The sequence below is a fragment of the Callithrix jacchus genome, chromosome 7 (genome assembly GCF_049354715.1).
Source record: "Callithrix jacchus isolate 240 chromosome 7, calJac240_pri, whole genome shotgun sequence".
NCBI classification, from domain to species: domain Eukaryota; kingdom Metazoa; phylum Chordata; class Mammalia; order Primates; family Cebidae; genus Callithrix; species Callithrix jacchus.
Genome location: NC_133508.1, coordinates 53,646,775 through 53,662,216, shown reverse-complemented (window position 1 = coordinate 53,662,216; position 15,442 = coordinate 53,646,775). Strand labels below are relative to the sequence as shown.

Below are 15,442 nucleotides of genomic sequence, written 5' to 3'. Positions count from 1 at the left end.
CCCGCCGCGTTGACGTGAGTGCGCGCGCGTGTGTCCTTCGTGCCCGCCCCTGCGCATGCGCGCTCTGCTCTGTCTTCTCTCGGCTAGAGCAGCAGCTGCGGCGGCGGGGTTTGAGTGGAGGAAGATGGCGGCTCTGGGTGGCTTGGGGTCCCGCCAGCTGTGAAGAGCCCGGAGCACGGCTATCGCGGCCTTAGGCACAGCGCCTCTGCTCTGGCCCTGTCCCTGGCTCCCTCATTACCGTCGCCACCGGAGCGAACCCGAGAGCTTGGAGCGGGCTGGGCCAGGTGAGGCCTCTCCTCCTCCCGGGGCCGCGATGGGGAGCTGGCGCCTCCTGCCCTTTATGCCCGGGGCTGGCAAGGGGCAGCGGGCGCCCCTGGTCTGGCGCAGGTCCCGCATCCCGCGCAGGGGTCGGTCTTGGTTGGGCAGGGCGCCTTGCTATCGCCGTCCTTGAGTGAGGAGGAGAGGAGGAGAGTTCCTTTCCAGCCAGCCCTTGGGTTGGGAGCGAACCCACCCTCTCTCCCCAGCAGGGTGATTCTCGTCCCCTCACCCGGGCAGTGAAGGGATGTGTGGCCCGAGCAAGGATGGCTTTAGGGTGTCAGATAATCTTTCATCGGGCCTCCGAACCTTTTACTTCTTTGCGAGAGAGGAGCCGGGAGTCGGGTGCCCATCAAAATTGGGGCTGCGGCTGGGGGCCAGCATCACTGAAGCTGCAGTTGCAGAGGGATAATTTGGAAATTGGTTTTCGTGAAATAAAATAAGCGGCCTTTCCTAGCCCCTAGCTTGTTGAGTGTTCCCCTAGAGAAATGGAAACTGCGGATCTCCTTGCTTGAGACAGCAATCCATGCTGTGACTGTGGAAGACTTCTCTTGGCGAGAATTGTGTGTGGTAAGGGAACGGTGGAGGGTGGGAACGAATTTGTAAGCGAAGAGAAAGCAATTGTGAGATCTTGATGGTCTCTGCAGGGTAACCTCAGCGCCAGTTGAATTCGTTTGAAACCTTCGGATTGTTAAGATTCAGAATAGCCAATTGCTTTGTCTGTTAAATCTCCCGACTTTTATTAGGAAAATAAAGGCTTCATTTCTTAATTGCCAGAGTCTTTGGATTTTTCTGTGGTGGGATTCTGATGGATCTAGATGAAGATCTGACGCTTTACCAGTTCTCACTTGCCGGCAGCAACATTGTAACTATGCTTGTTCCTTTTGGAGAACAACTTTTGTTGTTGTTTAAATGCTAATTGGGAGACTTTGTGTTTCTCATGTAGGGAAGTCGGTTTTGAAGCCTTGTGGCCTCTTCCTTGAGGAATGATGGCTTCATTGGACTGTGCTGTGGGGAATTGTTGAGGCAATTGCTTTTGCTTGGACACACCAAAATACCTTTTGTAACACATTGGCTTTACTTGTGCTTAAGAATGGTGACGTCATGGATTTAAAGAGAAGGAAAATTTGGAAAGTACCATCATTTACAATTGAACATTTAGAAATAAGTCTATAGCTCTTATGAACATTGGTGTTGCTGTGTTTAATTGCTAACTTTGAGTGTATTCATGTGTGTAATCTGATTGGGTGTCTTTTCTATTGTATGTTATTTTAACTATTTGCTTTTGACATGCCAATATAAATGCATTATTCAATCCACATTGATCCATGGGCATGCTGTATATCTTAAAAAGATTTTCCTTGGTGAAATGACAACTGTTTCGGTTATTATTTGACCATTTCTCTCTCTTTCTCCTTTTTTTTTTTTTTTGAGGCAGTCTCTCACTCTGTCACCCAGACTGGAGTGCAGTGGCATGATTTCGGCTCACTGCAACGTCCATCCCTTGGGTTTAAGCGATTCTCGTGCCTCAGCCTCTTGAGTAGCTGGGATTACAGGCGTGCACCACCACGCCCAGTTAATTAGTTTTTGTAATTTTAGCAGAGACGGGGTTTTACCATGTTGCCCAGGCTGATCTCAAACTCCTGGTCTCAAGCAATACCCCACCTTTGCCAGGCTTGAGCCACCGTGCCCAGCCTCCTTTTCTATTTTTAAATCAGACTTTTCCGTAGAAATTTGTCGATTTTCTTAGTGTCTTTGCTAAAGATGTAAATCTGAACTGTCAGCTTCTCTGTGGTAGAAAATTGGAGAGCTACTTTGCATATCAATTCACTAATAAAGAGTCATGAAATTAATGCAGTAAAACATCCTGGTGGCTCATCATTATGCTTCTTGGCATAATATGTTGCACTGTTATGCTAAATCATCATCACTTATTGATGCAACTGCGTGACATCCATGACATCATTTGCTCTCCAGATTTTGACTTTTGCAATTCCTTACCTTACTCAGTTACAAAAAGAACAGGATCAGAAAAAGGTAGCTTAGGATGCTTGTTCTTGTCTGGTTTCTAGAAGGGTCTTTAATAATTGCTTTATTAAGTTTAAACCCTTCAGATTCAGAACTGGATGAGTCCTACCTATTATCGAGAGCAAGCAAAGAAAATGCTAGCAAAACATGAATTTTATGAGAACACTGAGATCCCAAGGAGAAGCTATCTCAAAGATGAACAAACATGTAATTATCTTTGTGATTTCAGGATTGTTTTAGTCATCGAAGTAACTGTTTATAAAACCAGAAGCCATTTGATTAAATAAAGCCCTTCCCATGATTGTTAATGTGGGTCAAAAAAGACAGTGTTTGTGAAAGTGCTTTGTAAAATGTAAAATAAAAGGTAAATATAAAATTGATTATTCCTATTTATGAGCTACCGAATAAAGGCCCTCTGTTTGGCAGGTGTTTTGGGAAGTAGGTACTAATAACTGTAAGATAAGACAGATAAGACAGCTTTTGGTCTGAAGTTGCAGACAGTATGGCTTGGGAGGTAGACAAGGAAAGCCATTAAGTTCTGTATAGTGTAAGAAGTGCACTGAGGCTGGGCATGGTGGCTCACGTCTATAATCCCAACACTTTGGGAGGCCAAGGTGGGTGGATAACGAGGTCAAGAGATCAAGACCATCCTGGTCAACAAGGTGAAACCCTGTCTCTACTAAAAATACAAAAATTAGCTGGGCATGGTGGTGTGCGCCTGTAATCCCAGCTACTCAGGAGGCTGAGGCAGGAGAATTGCTTGAACCAGGAGGCAGAGGTTGCGGTGAGCCAAGATCGTGCTATTGTAACAACAGAGAAACTCCATCTCAAAAAAAAAGAAGCGCACTGAATCCAACCAAGAGAGCCAAGGAAGGCTTCTTGGAGCAGGGATGGCTTTACCCCAGTGTTTCCTATTATTCTACAGAGTCTGCCTTTAGTGAGTGACTTGCTTTTTATAAAAACTTTAAAAAAAAATTCTGTCATGAGTTATTTTCCCCTTTTATTCATTCACTGTCCTGACACTTCCCACACAATATGCCCCAGTTATGGCTTCTGCATTCTCAAAAATCCAGCAATCTTGGGAAAACCTTTCTATATGAGTCATACACACAGGCAACAAACACAAACATTGCAGCTACAATTAAAATATCTCAGATTACTAAGTGGTGACAACTTTAGAGTGATGATGCTTTTTTGTTTTTGTTTTTGTTTTGTAAACTAGTACAAGAGGCACTGTGGTTTTAATTTGATCACATTTAGTTAATACAGTAAATATTTAATGGTCATTGCTATAATCAGTGTTGATTATAGGTAGTTATTAGTACTGTCTCCTTTTTCTCAATAATAAATAAAATGAGAAGGTCGTAATTCGTTTTGGATTGAAGCTGACAGCTTAAGTCAGAATTACACTAAACTACAGAATCTGTGTGGATTGGTGTTGCTAGTATCTTTGATATTAAATTTCTGTGTCCCCGTACAAGTTATTCACCTTAGTGCTGTAGTTGTTACCTATATTGTAAAAACTTTGAATTTTTGGATTGAGTGGAATTTTTTTTTTTTTTTGAGATGGAGTTTTGCTGTTGTTACCCAGACTGGAGTGCAATGGCACGATCTCGGCTCACCGCAACCTCAGCCTTCTGGGTTCAAGCAATTCTCCTGCTTCAGCCTCCCGAGTAGCTGAGACTACAGGCATGCACCACCATGCCCAGCTAATTTTTGTATTTTTAGTAGAGACAAGGTTTCACCATGTTGACCAGGGTGGTCTCGATCTCTTGACCTCGTGATCCACCCGCCTCGGCCTCCCAAAGTGCTGGGATTATAGGCATGAGCCACCGTGCCCGGCCATGATCTGAATCTTAACTGAAAATGAGTGCTCTAAGGTTGCAGTTGATGGAAAAGTGAAGGTGATGTGTTCATTTTTCTATAATGTGAGAGTTTGCTACATGTATAAGGATATGACTTGTAGACAAGTCATTTAAAAATTGTTCCATGTTAAGCTTATAATACAGCTTATGACTTACAGACAAGTTTTTGTTGTTGAGATGGAGTCTTGCTCTGTCCACCAGGCTGGAGTGCAGTGGCACCATCTCGGCTCACTGCAACCTCTACGTCCCGGATTCAAGCGATTCTCCTGCCTCAGCCTTCTGAGTAGCTGGGATTACAGCTGCCTGCTACCATACCCGGCGAATTTTTCTATTTCTAGTAGAGATGATGTTTCACCATGTTGGCCAGGCTGGTCTTGAACTTCTGACCTCAGGTGATCCACCTGCCTCAGCCTCCTGAAGTGCTGGGATTATAGGTGTGAGCCACTGCACCTGGTCAACAAGTCGTTTAAAAATTGTCCAGTTTTAAGCTTATTTATTTTTTTATTTTTATTTAATTTTTGAGATGGAGTTTTGCTCCTCTTGCCTAGGCTGGAGTGCAATGGTGTGATCTTGGCTCATTGCATTGGAGGTTCAAGCAGTTCTGCCTCAGCCTCCAGAATAGCTGGAATTACAGGCACCTGTCACCACACCCAGCTAATTTGTATATTTTTAGTAGAGACGGGCTTTCACCATGTTGGCCAGGCTGGTTTCAACTCCTGACCTCAGGTGATCCACTTGCCTCAGCCCCTCAAAGTACTGTGATTACAAGTGTGAGCCACCACACCCAGCTTATGTTAAAATTTTTTTTTTTTTTTTTTTTTGAGACAGACTCTTATTCTTTTACCCAGAATGGAGTACAGTGGCACAATCTTGGCTCACTGCAAGTGCCAACTTATGGGTTCAAGCAATTCTCATGCTTCAGCCTCTCCAGTAGCTGGGATTACAGGTATGGACCACCATGCCTGGCTAATTTTTGTATTTTCAATGGAGATGGGGTTTCACCATGTTGTCTCGAACTCCTGACCTCAAGTGATCCTCCCGCTTTGGCCTCCCAAAGTGCTGGAATTATAGGTATGAGCCGCTGCGACTGACTTAAGCTTATTTTTAAAATTGTTTCCTGTGACATTTTTCTAAAAGTCTTATAAAATTAGGATTTAGTTGTATTCCTGTAGCTTTAATTTTTAACTTCTTATTCATGTATTGGAAAGAAAATTTGCTGTGAATTCTGATTCTTTCTGCCTGAAATTTCTACCCTTCTTTTTTTAAAGACAGAGTCTCCTTTCGCGCAGTGGTGCGATCTTGGCTCACTGCAGCCTCCACCTCCTGGGTTCAAGGGATTCTCCTGCCTCAGCTTCCCTAGTAGCTGGGATTACGGGTGTGCACCACCATGCCCGGCTAATTTTTGCAATTTTTTTTTTGAGACGGAGTTTCGCTCTTGTTACCCAGGCTGGAGTACAATGGCGCGATTCGGCTCACCACAACCTCCGCCTCCTGGGTTCAGGCAATTCTCCTGCCTCAGCCTCCTGAGTAGCTGGGATTACAGGCACTTGCCACCATGCCCAGCTAATTTTTTGTATTTTTAGTAGAGACAGGGTTTCACCTTGTTGACCAGGATGGTCTCGATCTCCTGATCTCGTGATCTGTCAGCCTTAGCAACAGAGTGAGACTCCTCTGTCTCAAAAAAAAATTGTACTATTTTGGAAAGTAATTTAGCTTAGATAGTAATTTATTTTCTCTTCTAGTAATAAATAGATTTGAGGTAGTTCATTTAATTTTTTTTTTTTTTTGAGACGGAGTTTTGTTCTTGTTACCCAGGCTGGAGTGCAATGGCGCGATTCGGCTCACCACAACCTCCGCCTCCTGGGTTCAGGCAATTCTCCTGCCTCAGCCTCCTGAGTAGCTGGGATTACAGGCATGTGCCACCATGCCCAGCTAATTTTTTGTATTTTTAGTAGAGACGGGGTTTCATCATGTTGACCAGGATGGTCTTGATCTCTTGACCTCGTGATCCACCTGCCTCGGCCTCCCAAAGTGCTGGGTTTACAGGCGTGAGCCACTGTGCCCTGCCTCATTTAGTTTTTATAAAAGCGAGTACGTTTCGGTTTTCGCCAGCAATATTCCCTTAGACTATTTTTTATTTAGGATATTTTCAACTGTTTTAAGGAATTCACTAGTCTGGGGTATGCTCTTTCAGATGTTTCCTTTATTAATCTCTAATAGGGTAGGGTGTTTATTTCTTTGCCTTTTTTTTTTTGAGACGGAGTCTTGTTCTGTCACCAGGCTGGAGTGCAGTGGCGCAATCATGGCTGCTTTTCATTATAAATTTCTTAGAAAGAATTGGTGCAGTGGTCACCTCAGTGGTAGCAAATAAGTTTCCTTGCTAATTTCTGTATCACTGTAGACACGTGGTATATACAGTGAACCCCAAGTTTCTCATCAAAGAATCAGTATGTCATTATCAGTATGTTCAGCTCTCTTATTCTTTCTCTATTTTAAAGTTAAACTTACTTGTAGTTTCAGTAAACAACTTTTTCCACCAGTTCTTTTTTTCTTTCTTTTCTTTTCTTTTCTTAAAGAGACGGGGTTTCTCCAAATTGGTCAGGCTGTTCGCGAACTCCCTACCTCAAGTGATCCGCCCGCCTCGGCCTCCCAAAGTGCTGGGATTACAGGCATGAGCAACCACGCCCAGCCTTTCCACCAGTTCTAACCAGTAGTTCACATCTGTTCCCCCAGTCCCCTGCCCTGTCCTCACTCATCCTGGTCACCTGCTTTGATCTCTGCTTACCTGTTCTGACCTGCCCAGACCCTTCCTTCCTTTTTTTTTTTTTTTTTTTTTGAGACAGAGTTTCATTCTTGTTACCCAGGCTGGAGTGCAATGGCGCAATCTCGGCTTACCGCAACCTCCGCCTCCTGGGTTCAGGCAATTCTCCTGCCTCAGCCTCCTGAGTAGCTGGGATTACAGGCACGTGCCACCGTGCCCAGCTAATTTTTTGTATTTTTAGTAGAGATGGGGTTTCACCATGTTGACCATGATGATCTCGATCTCTTGACCTCGTGATCCACCCGCCTCGGCCTCCCAAAGTGCTGGGATTACAGGCGTGAGCCACCGCGCCCGGCCCACCTTCCTTCTTGATAAACTACCGACCCTGCCACTAGGGCTCATACCCCTGCTCCCTTAAAATAGCCAATCAGAACTAGACTAGACTGTGCGGTCTAACCCTAGCCAATAGGGGAGCAACATAGCAGTAGGAGTGACCTCTGTCAGGTCATAAGTAGCTCTTCCCCGCCTTGTCCAGGAGTGTGCTTGCCATTGTTCCATCTGCGAGCTGCACCCTTCTGTAGAAGTAAATTGCCTTGCTGAGGAAATTTATATTCGAGTGCTACTTCTTCTGAGGCGTTGAAAATTCTGCTTATAACACATGGATTTTAATTTATTCATTATTTTACAATTTGTTCTAACCATTAGTCGTTTTGACGGTGAAATTTGGCCAGTATAAGCCTCCTTACGTTGGTGTTATGTCCTTCTGACATGTCCCTTTGGTCTTGGAGTGCTTCCTTAATTTTTGTCACAATAAGCTATCCCAGATTCACCTTGTACTCTCCTTGTCATTGAAGTGAATATTAGTCATTTTTCTAAGAAGACCCAGTGTATTTTACAGGGAATTCCATTAGAAACCAGGATCTTGTGCTACGGATACTCATTGCTACAGGGTCTTCATTGTATCTAAGTCCTTTCAGTAGGCGGAACTAGAATATATTTTTACTAGAAGTTAGACCTTTATATTGATATGTACAGCTGAATTTAACACATTTATGGGATTTTTTTCTTTTTCTTTTTCTTTTCTTTTTTTTTTTTTGAGATGGCGTTTTGCTCTTGTTACCCAAGCTGGAGTGCAATGGCACAATCCTGGCTCACCGCAACCTCTGCTTCCTGGGTTCAAGCAATTCTGCCTCAGCCTCCCGAGTAGCTGGGACTACAGGCGTGCACCACCATGCCCAGCTAATTTTTGTATTTTTAATAGAGACGGGGTTTTACCATGTTGACCAGGATGGTCTTGATCTCTTGACCTTGTCATCCACCCACCTTGGCCTCCCAAAGTGCAGGGATTATAGGCGTGAGTCACTACACCTGGCTGGGATTTTTTTCTTTTGATTTTATATTTGTCTCATACTGAAATTTTGTTTTTAATAGTATTAACATTTATTTGCTTTATCCTTTATATAAGAAGGTTTAAAAATATAATAACATCCAGGCAGGGCTTGGTGGCTCACGCATGTAATTCCAGCACTTTGGGAGGATGAGGTGGGTGGATCACAAGGTCAGGAGTTCAAGACCAGCTGAGCCAACATAGTAAAACCTTGTCTCTACTTAAAATACAAAAATTAGTCGGGCACGGTGGTACGTGCCTGTAGTCCCAGCTACTCAGGAGGCTGAGGCAGGAGAATTGCTTGAACCCTGGAGGTGGAGGTTGCAGTGAGCTGAGATTGCACCACTGCACTCCAGCTTGGGCAACAGAGTGAGACTTCATTAAAAAAAAAAAAAAAAAAAAAAAAAAAAACTGGATGAGTGCTGTGGCTCCCACCTGTAATCCCAGCACTTTGGGAGGCTGAGGCAGGTGGATCACCTGAGGTTGGGAGTTCGACACTAGCCTGGCCAATATGGTGAAACCTGTCTCTACTAAAAATACAAAATAATAGCTGGGTTTGGTGGCATGTGCCTGTAATCCCAGCTACTTTGAAAGCTGAGGCAGGAGAATCGCTTGAACCAGGGAGGCCACGGTTGCACTGAGCTGAGATCGAGCCACTGCTCTTCAGCCTGAGTGGCAGAGTCTCCATCTTGAAAACAAACAAAGTACACACACGCACACGCACTCCATATTACTACTAACAAAATAACTGAAGCTAATTTAAATAATCCCAGAACTTTGGGAGGCTGAGGTGGGCAGATCACCTGAGGTTGGGAGTTCGAGACAGCCCAACATGGAGAACCCCCCTCTCTACTAAAAATACAAATTTAGCCGGACGTGGTGGCACATGCCTGTAATCCCAGCTACTTGGGAGGCTGAAGAATCACTTGAACCCAGGAGGCAGAAATTGTGGTTAGCTGAGATCATACTGTTAAACTCCAGCCTGGGCAATAAGATCGAAACTCTGTCTCAAAAAAAAAAAAAAAAAAAAAGTGTAGAAGTGTAGTGGTGTGATTATGGCTCAGTGCAGCCCTAATCTCCTGGCTCAAAGGATCCTCCTGCCTCAATCTCCCGAGTAGCTAGAACTACAGGTGGCACCACCACACCTAGCTAATTAAAAAAAATTTTTTTAGACAGAGGGTCTGGCTGTGTCACCTGGGCTGGAATGTAACTGTGGGATCTCTGCTTACTATAACTTCTCCCTCCCAGGCTCAAGTTATTCTCCCATCTCAGCCTCCTTAGTAACTGGGTCTACAGTTGCATGCTACCATGCTCAGCTGATTTTTTTTTTTTGAGACGGAGTTTTGCTGTTACCCAGACTGGAGTGCAATGGCACGATCTTGGCTCACCGCAACCTGCGGCTCCTGAGTTCAAGAAATTCTCCTGCCTCAGCCTCCCGAGTAGCTGGGACTACAGGCGCGCACCACCATGCCCAGCTAATTTTTGTATTTTTAGTAGAGACGGGGTTTCACCTTGTTGACCAGGATGGTCTCGATCTCTTGACCTCGTGATGCACCCGCCTCAGCCTCCCAAAGTGCTGGGATTATAGGTGTGAGCCACCGCGCCTGGCCTAATTTTTTTTTTTTTGACATGGAGTCTTGCTCTGTTGTCCAGGCTGGGGTGCAGTGGCAAGATCTTGGCTCACTGCAACCTCTGCCTCCTGGGTTCAAGCAGTTCTGTGGCCTCAGCCTCCTGAATAGATGGAATTACAGGTGCGTATCACCACGCCCAACTAATTTTTGTATTTTTAGTAGAGGGGGCTTTCACCATGTTAGCCAAGCTGGTCCCTAACTCCTGACCTCGTGATCTGCCCACCGTAGCCTCCCAAAGTGCTGGGATTACAGGCGTGAGCCACCGCGCCCAGCCATGTTTTTGCATTTTTTGTAGAGATGGGGTTTCACCATGTTGCCCACACTGGTCTGGAACTCCTGTCTTCAAGCAGTCCTGCTCCTGACTTGACCTAAAGTGTTGGCATTACAGGTGTGAGCCACTATGCCTAGCCTGCAATTATTCTAAATTCTTAGTATTTTTTTTCCATCAGGATCCAGCCAAAATTGGGAAAATATATATTCCTATTTCAAACAGGAAACTGAGTACAGGGAATTGGTTACATATGTGTTATAACACCAGAAAGGCAAAAGATGGTAGAGTAGGTGTTTTGGTCCATTTTGTGTTGCTATAAAGAATACCTGAGACTAAGTAACTTATATAAAGAAAGGAGGTTTATTTGGCTCCTGTTTCTACAGGCTAGGAAGTTCAAGGCCATAGCTCTGGCTTCTGGCTGGGCTTTCCTGCAGTATCACAGTGTGGCAGGAAAGGTCGAAGGGGAATTGGACACGTGAATAGGAGAAACCATTGTGAATGGCCTGATTTATGACAACCTACTCTCCCAGGAACTAATCTAGTTTTGAAGAGCCAGAACTCACTCACTACCTGGAGAACAGCACCAACCATTCTTGAGGGATCTGCCCCCATTACCTAAACTCCTCCCAGTAGGCCTTACCTCCTAATAGCACACATTGGGGATCAAATTTCAACATGCGTTTTGGTGGGGACAAAGAAACCTTATCTAAACCATAGCAGTAGGCAACTTAGAAATTAATTACTGTAGGGTGAAACTATTAAGGGTCAGGGGAACAAAAGGAAGGACATGGTATTACTAGAACTTTTTTTTTTTTTGAGAGAGAATCTCAGTTTGCCTCCCAGATTGGAGTGCAGTGGGTGATCACGGCTCACTGCAGCTTTGACCTCCTCAGGCTCATGTTACCTCCTACCTCAGCCTCCCTAGTAGTTGGGACTACAGGCAGGTGCCATGTCCATTTTTTTTTTTTTTTTTTTTTTTTTTGTAGAGATAGGGTTTTGCCATGTTGTCCAGGGTAGTCTTGAACTCCTGGGCTCAAGCAATCCACCCACCTCAGACTCCCAAAGTGCTGGGATTATAGACATGAGTGCTGCACCTGGCCTAGAACTATTAAGAATATCGAGCCAGGCACGGTGGCTCACGCCTATAATCCCAGCACTTTGGGAGGCCGAGGCAGGTGGATGACGAGGTCAAGAGATCAAGACCATCCTGGTCAACATGGTGAAACCCCATCTCTACTAAAAATACAAAAGTTAGCTGGGCATGGTGGCACGTGCCTGTAGTCCCAGCTACTTGGGAGGCTGAGGCAGGAGAATTACCTGAACCCAGGAGGCGGAGGTTGCGGTGGGCCGAGATCATGCCATTGCACTCCAGCCTGGGTAACAAGAGCGAAACTCTGTCTCAAAAAAAAAAAAAAAAGAGAATATGGAATAGTAGGATAGTAGGGACAACCCCTCAAACACAACTGCCACCTGCCACTTTCCTTTTTTTTTCTTGAGTCGGAGTCTCACTCTGCTGCCCTGGCTGGAGTGCAGTGGTGCAGTGTTGGCTCACCGCAACCACTGCCTCCCGGGTTCAAGCATTTTTTAAATTTGAGAAATGCCTCAGTCTCCTGAGTAGCTGGAATTAGAGGTGCCTGCCACCACGCCTGGCTAATTTGTGTATTTTTAGTAGAGATAGGGTTTCACCATGTTGGCCAGTCTGGTCTCAAACTCCTGACTCCAGGTGATCCGCCCACCTCAGCCTCCCAAAGTGCTGGGATTCCAGGTGTGAGCCACCCCACCCAGTCTTTTTTTAGTGGTGGTCAGGGCGGGAGAATTGCTTGAACCTGGGAGGTTGAGGTTGCAGTGAGTCAAGATTGCGGAGTGAAACTCTGTCTCAATAAAAAACCAACAACAACAAAAAAGACAAAAGTAAAATGCTCCATTCCATCACAGCATCTTGTTAAAATGTATTATGTTCTTTGCAGAATATTTTTGTTTATCAGTGGGGAAGCTGGCTTTATATGCCACCTGAGAGGTTTGATAGCATTATGGGATTGTAAAGTACTTTGAATTCCTCTTGAAATACTGTTTTTACCATGCTTCTATTCTGCTCACATTTAGTGAATTCCTGGAGACTGCAGAATAATCTCTAGATTGATGGGGCAAGAGGCTGGAGTCAGAGAAGTTAGATAAGTGTCTACTGTTGTAGTTCAAGTGTAGGTGAAAATGACCAGCATCATAGCAGGGGAATAACAATAAAAGGAGGGACATTTTGAAGAAAGAGCTAATAGACTAAAGTGAAAGCCTGTATGCAAGACACCGTATCATGCAACATACTGTTTTTGTGAGACAAAGAGTTTTGCTCTTGTTGCCCAGGCTGGACTGCCATGGTGTGATCTCATCTCACTGCAACCTCCACTTTCCAGGTTTAAGTGATTTTCCTGCCTCAGCCTCCCAAGTAGCTGGGATTACAGGCGTGTGCTTCCATGCCTGGCTATTTTTTTGTTGTTGTTAATAATAATATAATAAAAATATTATTATTATTTTTGAGATAGGGCCATGCTCTGGCTGGAGTGCAGGGGCTCACTATAGCCTCAACCTCAGTGTTCAAGTCATCCTTCCTCCTTGGCCTCCCAAAGTGCTAGAATTATAGGTGTCAGCCACGGTGCCTGGCCTGGCCTGGCCTGGCCTATTATTCTTTTGAGGATGGTTTGAAATTAATTTCAATGACTGATCTATACTATCTCTCTTTTTTTTTCTTTCTTTCTTTTTTTTTTTTGAGACAGAGTCTTGCTCTGTCACCAGGCTGGAGTGCAATGGCTCGATCTTGGCTCACTGCAACCTCTGCCTCCCAGGGTTCAAGGAATTCTCCTGCCTCAGCCTCCCAAGTAGCTGGGGCTACAGGCGTGTGCCACCATGTTCAGCTAAATTTTGTATTTTTAGTAGAGACGGGGTTTCACCATGTCTGCCAGGATGATCTCGATATCATGACCTCGTGTTCTGCCCTCCTGGGGCCTCCCAAAGTGCTGGGATTACAGGTGTGAACCACTGTGCCTGGCCTATACTATCTCTTTTTTTTTTTTTGAGACGGAGTTTCACTCTTGTTACCCAGGCTGGAGTGCAATGATGCGATCTTGGCTCACCGCAACCTCTGCCTCCTGGGTTCAAGCAATTCTCCTGCCTCAGCCTCCCGAGTAGCTGGGACTACAGGCGCATGCCACTATGCCCAGCTAATTTTTGTATTTTTAGTAGAGACGGTGTTTCACCTTGTTGACCAGGATGGTCTCGATTTCTTGACCTCGTGATCCACCCACCTTGGCCTCCCAAAAGTGTTGGGATTATAGGCGTGAGCCACTGCGCCCAGCCTATACTATCTCTTAAAAAAATAAATGGAGTCATATGATTGGGTTCAAAATCTGGTTCTTGGTAATCATGGGCAAGTTAATTTATCTGAGACTCAATTATCCTCACATAAAAACAGGACTGATAATGTGTTCCTCATTGAGTTGAGGTAAAGATTAAGTGAGATAAATAAGGCACCTGGCACAGACTCTTAATACTTGTTGATTCCATTTTCTCATCTAGTTTTGACACCACCTGCATTTTATTTCTTTTTTTCTTTTTTATTGTTTTACCACCTGCATTTTAATGGTTACTGAAGACCTTGATACTCATGTCCACAAACTGGCAGTACTGGCTTCATCAAGGTGAGATGCAGAGTGTCAAGTTCCCCCAAGGCTTACTGAATTTGAATCTATAATTTGAGAAGCATTGGAACCTTAGGAGATTTTCAATGAGATTTTCTCTTTTTCTTCTGAGGACCTAGTGATTTGGTTGTTCTTTTATCTTTAGACTGTTGTTTTTGCTGTGCACTCTTAGCTGAAACTATTTTAGATAAAATATGTGTCCCTGTGTTTGGAAAGACAGTCCAATTGCAGAAATGTCTATATGTATTAATTATTTTCCAGACAGAGTTTCACTCTTGTTGCCCAGGTGGGAGTGCGGTGGCATGATCTCGGCTCACTGCAACCTCCGCCTTCCGGGTTCAAGTGATTTTCCTGCCTCAGCCTCCCAAGTTGCTGTGATTAAAGGCATGCACCACCATGCCTGGCTAATTTTGTATTTTTAGTAGAGATGGGGTTTCTCCATGTTGGTCAGGCTGGTCTCAAACTCAGGACCTCAGGTGATCCGCCTACCTTCACCTCCCAAAGTGTTGGGATTATAGGTGTCAGCCACTGTGTCCAGCCTATGTATTATTAAATAGTATTAAAAGTTAGGTTTAGCTAGATTTCTTTATATTTTAAGAAATACAGAAAAGTGCATAAAACATATGCATTTAAAGAAGAATTATGGTCAGGTGCAGTGGCTCATAACTGTAATCCCAGCACTTTGGTAGGCTAAGGTAGGGAGATCAGTTGAGCCCAGGAGTTTGAGACCAGCCTGGCCAATATGGTGAAACCACATCATACAAAAAAGCCAGTTGTGGTGGTGCACACCTGTAGTTCCAGCTCCTTGGAGGGTTGAGGTGGGAGGATTACTTGAGCCCAGGAGACTGAGGCTGCAGTGAGCCATGATTGTACTACTTGCACTCCAACTTGGGTAACAGAGTGAGAACCTGTCTCAAAAAAAAAAAAAATATCTATCTATATATATATAGATATAGATATAGATATAGATATAGATATAGATATATGTAAATGAAGCAAATACTTGTGTAACCACTATGCAGTCAAGACAGGTTGGATGTGGTAGTTCACGGCTGTAATCCCAGTCCTTCAAGAGGCCTAGACAGGAGCATCACCCAAGGTCAGGAGTTTGGGACCAGCCTTGCCAACATGGTGAAACCCCGTCTCTACAAAAAATATTAGCCAGGTGTAGTAGCATAAACCCGTAATCCCAGCTACTTGGGAAGCTGAGGCACAAGAATCTCCTGAAGCCAGGAGGCAACGGTTGCAGTGAGGTGAGATTGTGCCACACTGTACTCCAGCCTGGGCAGCAGAGCAAGACTGTGTTGCAAAAAAAAAGAAAGAAAAGAAAAAAAGAAATAGAATGTTGTCAGTGCCCCAGAGGCACTTCCAATGTGCTGCTCTCTGATCACAACCATTTGTAAGTCTCTTAGAATTAACCACTGTTCTTACTTTTTTAATAATTTCTTTGCTTTTCTGGATCATTTACCATCTGTGTATTTGTCACTAAAAACAG

At 44.5% G+C, this 15,442-nt stretch overlaps 1 protein-coding gene across 5 annotated transcripts in view; it reads left to right on the top strand.

Annotated features, from left to right (window-relative positions):
- Positions 1–71: 71 nt before the first annotated feature.
- The window catches only part of FBXO42 (F-box protein 42), a 96,814-nt gene continuing 81,443 nt past the window's right edge, over positions 72–15,442 (top strand). For all 5 annotated transcript variants that reach the window (XM_002750326.6, XM_054258792.2, XM_054258791.2 and 2 more), the window contains exon 1: positions 72–284. The gene's annotated coding sequence lies outside the window, so the exon portion shown is untranslated. The remainder of the gene's footprint in view (positions 285–15,442) is intronic.